The sequence below is a fragment of the Cetorhinus maximus genome, chromosome 7 (genome assembly GCF_964194155.1).
Source record: "Cetorhinus maximus chromosome 7, sCetMax3.hap1.1, whole genome shotgun sequence".
In the NCBI taxonomy this organism is placed as follows: domain Eukaryota; kingdom Metazoa; phylum Chordata; class Chondrichthyes; order Lamniformes; family Cetorhinidae; genus Cetorhinus; species Cetorhinus maximus.
In genome coordinates, this window is record NC_135885.1 from 7,132,994 (window position 1) to 7,145,870 (window position 12,877).

Genomic DNA, 12,877 nt, shown 5'->3' on the forward strand with positions numbered 1-12,877 from the left:
ATTGATCTTCCACTGCCTTAAACTGACTTTCCCACGCTCTTCTGGATGAACAACTTGCTCCTCTGAAGCTGTTCTTTTGCTCTCTCGGTCCTTATCTCTATCACCAAGCCTACATCCTATCGTGCACTAAGTCCCAATCCTGACCATCCCTGTCCTTGCAACTTCCATTCTCTTCAAAATTCTCACCTTGGGTTACAGGCACCTTCAGACCCTGGATTGGCTCTACATGAAAAGTGGAGTTTAAGCCCAAAGGAAGAATGTAATAGAATGTGGGGAATGGCATTATAGTTAACAGTTTCAGTTGCAGAGATCACATTGGCTTAGGCACAGTGGGGCCTTTCATAGTGGGACCTTTCATCTATGTAATTATGATTTTATGTCACAACCCCAGGTTCTGTCTCACCTGTTGTCCCAGTACTTTTAGTGGAAATACTAAACATGAGATATCACAAAACAGCAATTGCCCAATATTTCCACCACCCCATTCACTTGAGGATCTTCTTACATCCACCTGAGAGGGCCTCAGTTTAACATTCACCTGGAAGATGGTTCCTCCTTCAGTACTGCACTGAGTTAAAGGCTGCCAACCCTGGCAAGGGATGTGAGGGCCTCCAATTCTGGCCTCTTGCACATCCTTGATTTCCTATGCTCCAGCAATGGCAGCCCTGTCTTCAGCCGTCTAGGCCCCAGGCTCTGGTATTCCTTCACTAAACCTCTCTGCCTCTTTCCTCCTTTAAGATGCTTCTTAAAACCTATCTCATTGAACAAGCTTTTGGTCCATTCATAAATTATGTGTCTTTTCCATTTCCTGTTCATTCGTTACAAAATATTGGAGATGGGGAAATTAAAGTGTTTTGGACAGTCAGAAATAATCCAACAGTGTTGAAGAGTTTTTTCATTTTCCAGTTGGTCGTGGGATGGCAATGTGATGCCAGGATGGGTGTGTTAGGCAGGAGCGTGGGGATAGGGCAGTTCAAGTCAGGAGGTCTCTGCCTCCACCTGATCCCAATCCCACAGCTATGCTGGCTGCCTCTTGCTGCCATTAACTAAACAGCAAGTCTCCAAGGGAATGTAAACAACGCCCTGTCTAATTGCACCAGTGAGGTGAAAGTGACTGTTCTTGACATCAAGGCTGCATTTGACCGAGTGTGGCATCAAGGAGTCTCAGTAAAATTGAAGCGAATGGGAATCTGGGGGAAAACTCGCCTCTGGTTGGAGTCATATCCAGCATAAAGGAAAATAACTGTGATTGTTGGAGCCCAATCACCTCAGTCCCAGGTCATCACTGCAGGAGTTCCTCAGGGTAGTGTCCTCGGCTCAACCATCTTCAGCTGCTTCATCAATGACCTTCCTTCCATCATAAGGTCAGAGTGGGGATGTTGGCTGATGATTGCACAATGTTCAGCACCATTCACAACTATTCAGATACTGAAACAAACCGTGTCCATATGCAGCAAGACCTGGACAACATTCAGGCCTAGGCTGATAACTGGCAAGTAACATTAATGTCAGACAAGTGCCAGCAAGGAGCATCTTCAAAAAGAGAGAATCTAACCATCTCCCCTTGACATTCAATGACATTACTGTCACTGAATCCCCCACTATCAGCATTCTGGGGTTTACCATTGACCAGAAACTGAGTTGGACCAGCCATATAAATACTGTGGCTACAAGAGCAGGTCAGAGGTTGGGAATTCTGCAGAGAGTAACTCACTTCCTAAAGCCCCAAAGCCTGTCCACCATCTACATCACAAGTCAGGAGTGTGATTGATGAGTGCGGCTCCAACAACACTCAAGAAGCTCAATACAGTCCAGGACAAACCAGCCAGCTTGATTGGCACCCCACCTACCACCTTAACCCTTTACTCCCTCCACCACTGATGCACAGTGGCAGCAATGTGTACCATCTACAAGGCACAAGCCAGGAGTGTGATGGAATAGTCTCCATTTGCCTGGATGAGTGCAGCTCCAACAACACTCAAGAAGCTTGACAGTGTCCAGGACAAAAGAGCCCACTTGATTGGCACCCCATCCACAAACATTCACTCTCTCCACCACTGACAAACAGTGGCAGCAGTGTGTACCATCTACAAGATGCACTGCAGGAATTCACCAAGGCTCCTTAGGCAGGACCTTCCAAACCACTAACATCTAGAAGGACAAGGGCAGCAGACACATGGGAACACCACCACCTGGAAATTCCCCTCCAAGTCACACACCAACCTGACTTGGAAATATATCACTGTTCCTTCGCTGTCGCTGGGTCTACATCCTGGAACTCCCTTCCTAACAGCACTGTGGGTGTACCTACACCACATGGACTGCAGCGGTTCAAGATGGCAGCTCACCCCACCTTCTCAAGGGCAATTAGGGATGGGCAATAAATGCTGGCCCAGCCAGCGACACCCACAGTCCCATGAAAGGATTTTGAATAAGTACACAAATAGAGCTGCCATGTGGTTAACACCGTGGGCAGAACTTTGCCGTCGGCAAGCAGGGGGCGGGGCCAGCTCGCTGATGCGTAAAATGACGCGGGAAGACATCGGGCGAAACCCCCGACATCATCACACCCCATTTAAATTTTTAGGAAGGCGGGCCCGGAGCAAAATCAGCTGTAGGCCCGCCGACCTGTCAATGGCCAATTAAAAGCCAAGTAAAAATACAATTAAAGGACCTGCCCGTCCAACCTTAAGGTTGGCGGGCAGGCCAGGAGCCCCGGTGGGCAATAGAAAAAACATGAAACCTCATCCAGCGGCAGGATGAGGTTTCATGTAGGGTTTTAAAAAGTTTAATAAAGTTATTATGTAAATTTTGAACATGTCCTATCTCATGTGTCATTGTCACATGAGGGGGACATGTTAGGGAATTTTTTTTTCTATTTTTCATATTTTTCAAAGTCCAGGCGATCTCCCTGAGGCTGCACTTAGCCTCAGGGAGATATGCGCTCTTTCCTGCGCATGCGTGAAGGAGCGCACTTTCGCTTTTGGGGAAACCCCCCACCCGTACAGGAAGGGCTTCCCGCCGGACGTCACGCTGGGCCGGCCTTAATTGGCCCGCCCATGTAAAATGGCGGCGGGGCCCACTTCTCCAGCGGGGATTGACTCCCCACCCGCCGGAGATTGGGTCAGGCCCGCCCGCCCGACAGGCAGAAAATTCTGCCCCGTACATATTGCAGTTTTTTGCCGACTTCAGTACAGTGTCTGAAATGGCAACCCTGGCAGCAACAAAACAACAGCTTGCATTTATATAGCACCTTTAATGCAGTTATATGCCCCAAGGTGCTTCACAGAAGAGATTGTCAAATAAAATTTGACACCAAGGAGCCACATAAGGAGATATTAGGACAGGTGCCCAAGGCTTGGTCAAGGAGGCAGGTTTTGAGGAGAGTCTTAAAGGGGGAAAAAGGCAGGGAGGTTTAAGGAGGGAACATAGGGTCTAGGGGAGCTGAAGGCATGGCCGCCAAAGGTGGTGCAAAAGAAACCAGGAACGTGCGCGATAGCAGAATTAGAAGCACTCACATCGCTTACCATGATGAGTAGAAAATAAATCCAGACGCGCACAGGAAAAGCGAATCACAGTGACTCCTCAGAGGTCTCCAATTACATTGGTATTAGGTCATATAGAGCAGGATTGTTGGGAGTTTGAGCAATTGACTTTTTTATTCTTATTCGTCAGTTGTAGCTCAGTGGGAGCCTTTTACCTCTGGGTCAGAAGGTTGTGGGTTCAAACCCCACTCTAGAGATTTGAGCGCACAACCTAGGTTTCCCATTAGCTGATGGCAAAAGGTCTTGTGGACACAGGTTTAAGGTTTTGGGAAAGACAAGCAGTGGGGATGTGGGGAAGAACTTTTTTACACAGTGACTGGAATGACCTGGAACTCACTGACTATGAGGTAGGTGAGAGTGGAGATGATTCATGATTTTTTAAGGAAATTGGATAGACACTTGAGGGAAATAAACTAGTCGGACTATGGCGATTGAGCAGGGGAATGGGACTGATTGGATTGCTCTACTTCCGAAACTATTTTCCAACGAGACCCCATTTTAACACTTGAATATTAACATGACCCCAGACACCAGCAAAAACGAAGTACCAATAAAACAATACAGTAACATTCAGTGTATAAATGATTAAAGTTTCACTTTATCAATCAACATTACATCATTTAAATATGAAAATCTGTTTTTTTACAGTACTTTGTAAAAATGCTATTATATCTGCCCATGTAAGTTTCAGCTAAACTCTCCATACTCTCCAGTGACAGGAAACTCAGTGAATCCCCTCTTCCCCCACCCCTCCACCCTGTAGTCAGCCCCTTCCCCCACCCCCACACTGTAATCAGCCTTTTCCCCTTCCCCCCCACCACACACACAGTCATCAGCTCTTTCCCCGCCTCTCACACACACAATAAACAGTACCTCTCCTCTCACCTCCACCGCCACCCCCAACACACACACACACACTAATCAGCCCCTCTTCCACTCCCCCCACCCATACACAAAGTAATCACCCCTTCACCCAACCCCCCACCACCCTCCCACATCGCTGCCAGCCCTCCTTTCCTCCTTTGGATTTAGTTGTCGGTGCCTATGAAGCAGAGTCTGCAGCCTGGGCTAAGGAGACCATACAACAGGCAAACAGGAACAGAAACACGGTAAAGATTGAAGCCACCACTCACCATCCCAGCTCAGCCACATGACCTGCCGGTTTTCCCCGCACTTAGTCAGTGACTGTGCTACATTTGTCTGCCTCCGTCTGCGCTAAGTCAGTGTAATGACATCCCAGGCCCACTTGGCACTCGCTGCTACAAGTGCTTTCTAAGGTCGAAGGGCGCTTCTGGCTCACCATCTACCCCCTTGCTGTTTGCCAGCATTGACTCAGCGTGTCCGGGGCTGTCTTGTCTGTCTCCACGTGGCCGTTGCTGTCTCAGAGGAGAGGGAGCTCGCGACCCCCGAGTGCTGTTTCTGCGACCTGATTGGGGGGGTCAAGACCCACAATTCGGTGACCGTTGTTCTACCGATTTCTAAGTGTCTATGGGGCAGGATTTTTCGCTGAGCGTGCCCGACCTGCTCGAGCATAAATTGACGCGCGATGACATCGGGCGAGCGTCCCGACGTCATCGTGCACTCACGCGATATTTCGGTTGGCGGGTGCGCACAGGAGTCAGCAGCGCGCCTGCCGACAATTAAAAGGCCTATTAAGGCCATTAAAATCCCAATTAAATGTTATTTTTCACTGCCCGTCCAAGCGGCCTTTGCGCTTTTTAGGAACCCTCATCCACGGGTGGGATGAGGTTTCCAACAGCTAATAAAAAATAAAATATAAATTTTAACATTTCATTAAGAACATGTCCCTGCTCATGTGACGGAGGGGACGTGTTTTTTTAACGATTTAAAATTGTTTATTTTTAATTCTTAAGCTCTTCATCTCTCTGAGGCAGCTCTGTGCCTCAGGGAGCTTTTCCAGCGCACACATGTGCACATGCACAAAGTTGCTCACTCACCCCCCTCCCCTGCGCCCCCTGCACACAGGCAGCGCTGAGCGCTGAGCGCTGCAGTGTGCATTATACGCTGGGCGGGCCTTAATTGGGAAAAATCCTGGCCTATGTATTTATGTCGCTCTCAGTACTGTACTGAGGGGGCACTGCCCGAATGAGGTATTAAAATAATGCACCCTCTCGGATACTACACCCTTGTTTCAAAGTTGAGCCAGGGAGTTCTCCAATATTTATGCTCCAACTCACATCACTGAAACAAATTGATATTTGTTGGAGCTTGCTGTGCACAAATCAGCTGCTGCATTTCCTATGTTATAACACAGAACAAACATCGCAAGGGCTTGTGCAGTGCTTTGGGACGCCCTGAAGTCGTGAAAGGCGCTATAGAGATGCAACTTGTCCTTTCTAACTCACCACAGACAAAGAACTGAATCTGAGTCCTTCTCAGGCATGTTTGACCTCATCCTATGGCAATCCCAAATGAGTCACCGCGGGCTTAATTTAACCAAATTACATGAAACCTGAACACACGCACACGCACACAATACATACACACAATCTAAATAGGATCCTGCATCGGGAACTGTAGAATGCATCATTTGTTCCACTTCACAAAGCATATGCATATAACTATACCATCATACTTCCTTCACTTGGGAATGAACACGCCCCTAACAGCTTCCTGTACAGGTTCATCCATATTCCCACTAGGAATAACTCCTGTGCAGCAATGACTTATCAGTTCCTTGGGCTACTCTGGGAAGTCAATCCCTCTTTGTTCAGTTGTCAGAAAAATACGATTCCGTAAACAAATCCAGGTCTTGGTTGCTGTTATTTTGACTATGGGGTTTCTAAAAGACAGCCAGGAATTAAGGGTACGGATCTGGACACGTTTAGAGTGAGCTGTTAGGTCAATAATGAGAATTGAATTTGTGTACTAGGTGCTATCCTCGGCTCAGTGGCAGAATTCTTCGTCCTGTGTCTGCAGGTTGTGGGTCCAAGCCCTGCTCCCCAGACCTTTGAGAGTGCGTCACCTTGGCTGACACTCTGAGGCAGATGCTATCTTTCAGTGAGGCCCAGTCTGCCACCTCTCAGGTGAATACAAATGGCAGTGGCATTATTCATGAGGACAAGGGAGAGGTGCGTAGGGTGAAGGGGTTGTCCTGTGATGAGAGGCTGAGTACATTGGGTTTTATAATCTCTGGAGTTTAGAAGGATGAAAGGCGATCTCCTTGAAAACCTACAAGATTCTGAAGAACAAAAATACCTGGAAAAACCCAGCAGGTCTGACAGCATCTGCGGAGAGGGTGACAGTTGACGTTTCGAGTCCGTATGACCCTTCATCAGAACTAAGACATACAGAATGAGATGAAATATAAGCTGGTAGAGGGGGGTGGGCGGGACAGGTAGAGATCGATAGGGGGCCAGTGATAGGTGGAGGCCAAGAAGAGATTGCCAAAGATGTCAAAGACAAAAGGACAAAGAGGTGTTGATGGTGGTGACATTATCTATTCTGAAGGGAATGGATGATAGGGTAGACACTGAGAGATTCTTTCCGCTGGTCAGGGAATCTAAAACACGGGGGCGCAGCCTCAGGATAAGGGGGGCCGATCATTTAGGACTGAGATGAGGAGAAATTTCTTCACTCAGAGGGTTGTGAATCTCTGGAATTCTCTACGCCAGAGGGTTGTGGATGCTCCATCATTGAATATATTTTAGGTTGGGATAGACAGATTTTTGGTCACTCAGGGAATTAGGGATATGGGGAGCAGGCGGGAAAATGGAGTTGAAGCCCAAGATCAGCCATGATCAGTCTATTGAATGCAGAGCAGGCTTGATGGGCCGAATAGTCTACTCCTGCTCCTATTTCTTATGCTCTTGAGTGATCCCTCAGCCACCATCATTGCTGTTTGGGAGACCTTGCTTCCCTATGTCACAATTTTGGCTGGAAACCATTTTCTTTTTGAGATTGAAGAATATTTAAAAACCAGCATCACAGCCTCAGGATGTCCCAAGACGCTTTACAGCAAATGAAATATTTTTGAAGTCACTGTTGTCACACAGGAAGTGTGGCAGCCATTTTGTGGACAGTAGCAAAGTCCCACAAACTAATATGTGATGATTATGATAGGTAAGCTTTTGTTTTAGCAACGTTGGCCAGAACTCTGGGAAGAAATCGCCTGCTTTTCTTTGAAATAGTGGCCATGGGATCATTTGCATCCACCTGAGGCAGGAGACAGGGTCTTGGTTTAGCATCTCGTCAAAAAGGTAGCACCTCTGGCATTGCAGCACTCCTTCAATGCTGCACTGGAGTGTCAGCCTAGGTTTTGTGCTCAAGGCACTGGATGGGACAGGGTCTCACTGGCCTTCCCTGATTCAGGCTACAGTGTTACCACTGAGCCACAGCTTTGGATCTCACCTCACTGCCACCTCTTTATCCCCTCCGCTGCCTTGGTTTTGTCATTCTGCTTGTCTAATATCCAGTCTTGGATGAACCAAAAATCTAATCTAATTAAGCACTGGGAGGACCAAAGAAAATGTCTAAATGGTCTATGCACTAGGTGGATGTGGTCTATATTTTGGGGTTCATGTTAGGATGGTCTATGAATATATACTGGGGTGATCGATATACTGAGGTGTGGTGTATATATGCTGCTGTGGTCTATATGCCAGGATGTTCTATATGCTGGGGTGGTCTATGGGTAAATGCTGGTCTATATGCTGCGGTTCCATATGCTGGGAAAGCCTTTATATTGGTATGGTCTATATGCTGCAGTGCTCTATATGCTGGGGTGGTCTAATGACTGCAGTGCTCTATATGCTGGGGTGGTCTATAGGCTGCAGTGCTCTATATGCTGGGGTGGTCTATAGGCTGCAGTGCTCTATATGCTGGGGTGGTCTATAGGCTGCAGTGCTCTATATGCTGGGGTGGTCTATAGGCTGCAGTGCTCTATATGCTGGGGTGGTCTATAGGCTGCAGTGCTCTATATGCTGGGGTGGTCTATAGGCTGCAGTGCTCTATATGCTGGGGTGGTCTATAGGCTGCAGTGCTCTATATGCTGAGGTGGTCTATAGGCTGCAGTACTGTATATGATGGTGTGGTGTATTCACTGGGATGGTCTACCCACTGAACTGGTCTATTCACTGGGAAGGTTGGGGGGGTGGGGTCTATATGCTGAGGTGATCTATATGCTGGGGTGATCTATACGCATGTCAGTTTGATACTTAAATTGAAACGTTTTGCGCTGTCATTGTATTTAGGGTGATTCTGCTGTTTGGAGGCGGGACTAGATGGTGTAACAGGAACTTACATTGTTCCTACATTGTAGGGTCGGTTCTCATTGTTGCCATTTTTCATTTGCCTTCGATTTGGTTTCATTGGGATTATAACCGGTTTGTGTAAAGGGTTAACACCTGCAGTAAAATTCCTTTCTCTCCGTATGTTTTTTATTCAGTTGGTTTTCCCTCCCCCCGACCTCTCGCCCGCTTCTTTCTCTTTCTAAGCCGAGGCCGGGGTTGTTGCAATCGGCCGGCTCGTTGGTCTAGGGGTATGATTCTCGCTTAGGGTGCGAGAGGTCCCGGGTTCAAATCCCGGACGAGCCCTCGTTTTATTTTTGTGGTGTAGGAATTCTCAGCTTGTTTGAAAGAGAAAACTAGAATTTTAGTTCGTGTTGAGGAAACACACCTTTAAAAAAAAAACCATAGAACAAAAATTTTAATGAATTAATTAATGAATTAATGACATTGTTCGGTTGAAATTAAAAGGAAGAGCTCTCTGTCTGGGGTTTGAAGCCTGGAGCTGGTAGAATGCAAAGCAGGAAACATACATCTAAACCAAGAAAGTGACAAGGAAAGTTGGGCTAATCTGTGCCAGACACAGACAGACAGAGACAGAGAGACTGGGTGCAGCCCTGAGTGGTCACTCGATACAGTGTTACTGTGTATTGTAACTTTGTATCCAGGGCAAGACGTTGGAGTTCCCCGGCCCCTGTCCCTCTCCCACCCACCCTGTCTGTCTGTGTTGAGTTACTGCGCTGAGTTGCCCCGGCCCATTGACCCACTGGCACTGGGGGCAAGTGGGAAGTTAGCAAGAAAGGGGGGGGGGTTGTGGTTGGGGGAGGCGGGTCCAAGGAGAGAAGGATCAAACAAAGGGTTCTTTCCGATCCTTTGACGGGGGCGCGAGCATCGTTGGCGAGACCAACGTTTCCTGCTCATCCCTGGTTGCCCCTGAGAAGGGGGCAGTGAGCCGCCTTCTTGAGCCGCTGCAGTCCGCGTGGCGTGGGTACACCCACACAGTGCTGTTAGGGAGGCGAAAGAGCTGAGAAGAAACATAGAAAATAGAAGCAGGCGTAGGTCACTCGGCCCTTCGAGCCATTCAATATGACCAATGTGGCTCTATCTCAACGCCATACCCCTTGACACCTTTAGAGTCTAGAAATCTATCTATTTCCATCTTAAATATATTCAGTGACTGGGCCTCCAAAGCCCTCTGTGGTAGAGAATTCCACAGGTTCACCAGCCTCTGAGTGAAGAAGTTTCTCCTCATCTCAGTCCTGAAAGGCCTACCCCATATCCTGAGAACTGACCTCTTTCTGTGCCGTTAACTTTCTATGATTCTATAAGAATGGGGGGAAGAAAGAGGAATTACAGCAACAACAATTTAAATATTTATATGGCGATACAAACGCACATACAAACATGCAAATTAGGAGCAGGAGTAGGCCATTCAGCCCCTCAAGCTCGCTCTGCCATTCAACAAGATCATGGCTAATCTGATTTCAATAAAATTATAGAGGTCTTGTGATGCAGTGGGTAGCATCCCTACCTCTGGGTGAGAAGCTCCAGGTTCAAGTCCCACTTGATGACTGTGGAAGGTGTGTTCATAACATGGCCAAACGGGTTGATGATCAGCCTATGAACCCTTCCAATACACCTCATGGTAGGTGATAGGAGTGGGGGAGTTTCCTGGTCAGCCATGCTGCAGGAGACAGTGGCAAACCAATGTAGTACTTGCCAAGCATGATCGTGGACCAATCCAGTGGAAGTCCTTGGTTGCTGATGGGCAAGGTACTGGAGGGAGATAACTATAATAAAAGCAAAATACTGGCAATCTGAAATCATTTTATGTCTTAAAGAACACAAAATCGTTCCTTCCCTTTGACTTGACTGACCTCTTCTTCTAATCCCACCCCTTGCCATGTATTCGCTATACTTCCTGACCAGTTCCATAGAAAAGTCATATTCCACTGGAAATGTTAACTCTGTTTCTCTGACCCACAGGTGCTGCCAGACTTGTGGAGTTTTTCCAGCATTTCCTGTTTATATTTATATAGCACCTTTAATGTAATGAAAGACGCTTCACAGGAACATTATAAAACAAATTATGACACCAAACCCCATAATAAGGGGATATTAGGCCAGGTGATCAAAAGCTTGGTCAAAGAGGTAGGTTTTAAGGACTGTCTAATAAGAGGAGAGAGAGGTGGAGAGGTTTAGGGAGGGTTTTCCAGAACTTGGGGCCCAGGCAGCTGAAGACGTGGCCGCCAATGGTGGAGAAATTAAAATCAGAGACGCTCAAGAGGCCAGAATTAGAGGACCGCAGATATCTCAGAGGGCTGTGGGACTGGGCTAGGTTACAGAGATAGGCAGCGGTGAGACCATGGAGGGATTTGAAAACAGGGATGAGAATTTTAAAATCAAGACATTGCTTGGCCGGGAACCAATCTAGGTCAGCGAGCACAGGGGAGATAGGGGAACGGGACTTGCTGTGAATTAGACATAGGTAGTGGAGTTATGGATGACCTCAAGTTTACGCAGGTTAGAATGTGGGATTCCTGCCAGGAGGAAGTTGGAATAATTGCCCTTGAGAAGGCGGTGGTGAGCTGCCTTCTTGAACCGCTGCAGTCCATGTGGTGTAGGTACAGTGCTATCAGGGAGGGAGTTCCAGAATTTTGACCCAGCGACAGTGAAGGAACGACGATATATTTCCAAGTCAGGATGGTGAATGACTTGGAGGAGAACTTGCAGGTGGTGGTGTTCCCATCTATTTGCTGCTCTTGTCCTTCTGGGTGGTAGTTGTCGTGGGTTTGGAAGGTGCTGTCTAAGGAGCCTTTGTGAATTGCTGCAGTACATCTTGTAGATGGTACACAGTGTTACCACTTTGCGTCGATGGTGGAGGGATTGAATGTTGAAGGTGGTGGATGGGGTGCCAATCAAGCTGGCTGCTTTGTCCTGGATGGCGTTGAGTTTCTTGAGTGTTGTTGGAGCTGCACTCATCCAGGCAAGTGGGGAGTATTCCATCACACTCCTGTCTTGTGTCTTATAGATGGTTGACAAGCTTTGGAGAGTCAGGAGGTGAGTTACTCACCGCAGAATTCCAAGCCTCTGACCTACTCTTGTAGCCACAGTATTTATATGGCTGGTTCAGTTCAGTTTCTGGTCAATGGTAACCCCCAGAATGTTGATAGTGGGGGATTCAGCAATGGTAATGCCAAGGGGAGATGGTTTAGATTTTCTCTTGTTGGAGACGGTCATTGCCTGGCACTTGTGTGGCATGAATGTTACTTGCCACTTATCAGCCCAAGTTCCTTCACTGTCCAGATATTGCTGCATATGGACATGGACTGCTTCAGTATCTGAGGAGTCATGAATGATGCTGAACATTGTGCAATCATCAGCGAACATCCCCACTTCTGACATTATGATGGAGGGAAAGTCATTGATGAAGCAGCTGAAGATGGTTGGGCCTAGGACACTACCCTGAGAAACTCCTACAGTGATGCCCTAGAGCTGATATGATGGACCACCAACAACCACAACCACCTTTCTTTGTGCTAATTCTCCAACCAGCAGAGAGTTTCCCCCCTGATTCCCATTGCTCCAGTTTTGCTAGGGCTCTTGATGTCATTCTCGGTTAAATGCTGCCTTGATGTCAAGGGCAGTCACTCTCACCTCACCTCTTGATGTCAGCTCTTTTGTCCATGTTTGAACCAATGCTCTAGTGAGGTGAGGAGCTGAGTGGCCCTGGCAGAACCCAAACTGAGCATCATTGAGCAGGTTATTTCTGAGCAGGTGCCAATTGATAGCACTGTCGACGACCCCTCCCATTACCTTGCTGCAGTGAGCGTGCTACCCACTGAGGAATTGCTGACAATTAAAATGTTAGAGTGCATCATCAGCACATGTTCAAACCTGTGACCTCTACCATCTAGAAAGACAAGGGCAGCAGATCCATGGGAATACCACCACCTGGAAGTTCCCCTCCAAGTCACCTACCATCCTGACTTGGAAATATATCGCCGTTCCTTCACTTCCGCTGGGTCAAAATCCTGGAACTCCCTCCCTAACAGCATGGTGGGTGTACCTACACCACATGGACTG

General features: G+C 47.6%; 1 non-coding gene across 1 annotated transcript; it reads left to right on the top strand.

The window, feature by feature from the left end:
* The first annotated feature begins 9,028 nt into the window (after nt 1-9,028).
* trnap-agg (transfer RNA proline (anticodon AGG)) lies at nt 9,029-9,100 on the top strand. Its single transcript has one exon. It is a non-coding gene; the product is annotated as a tRNA-Pro (tRNA).
* Nucleotides 9,101-12,877: the final 3,777 nt, after the last annotated feature.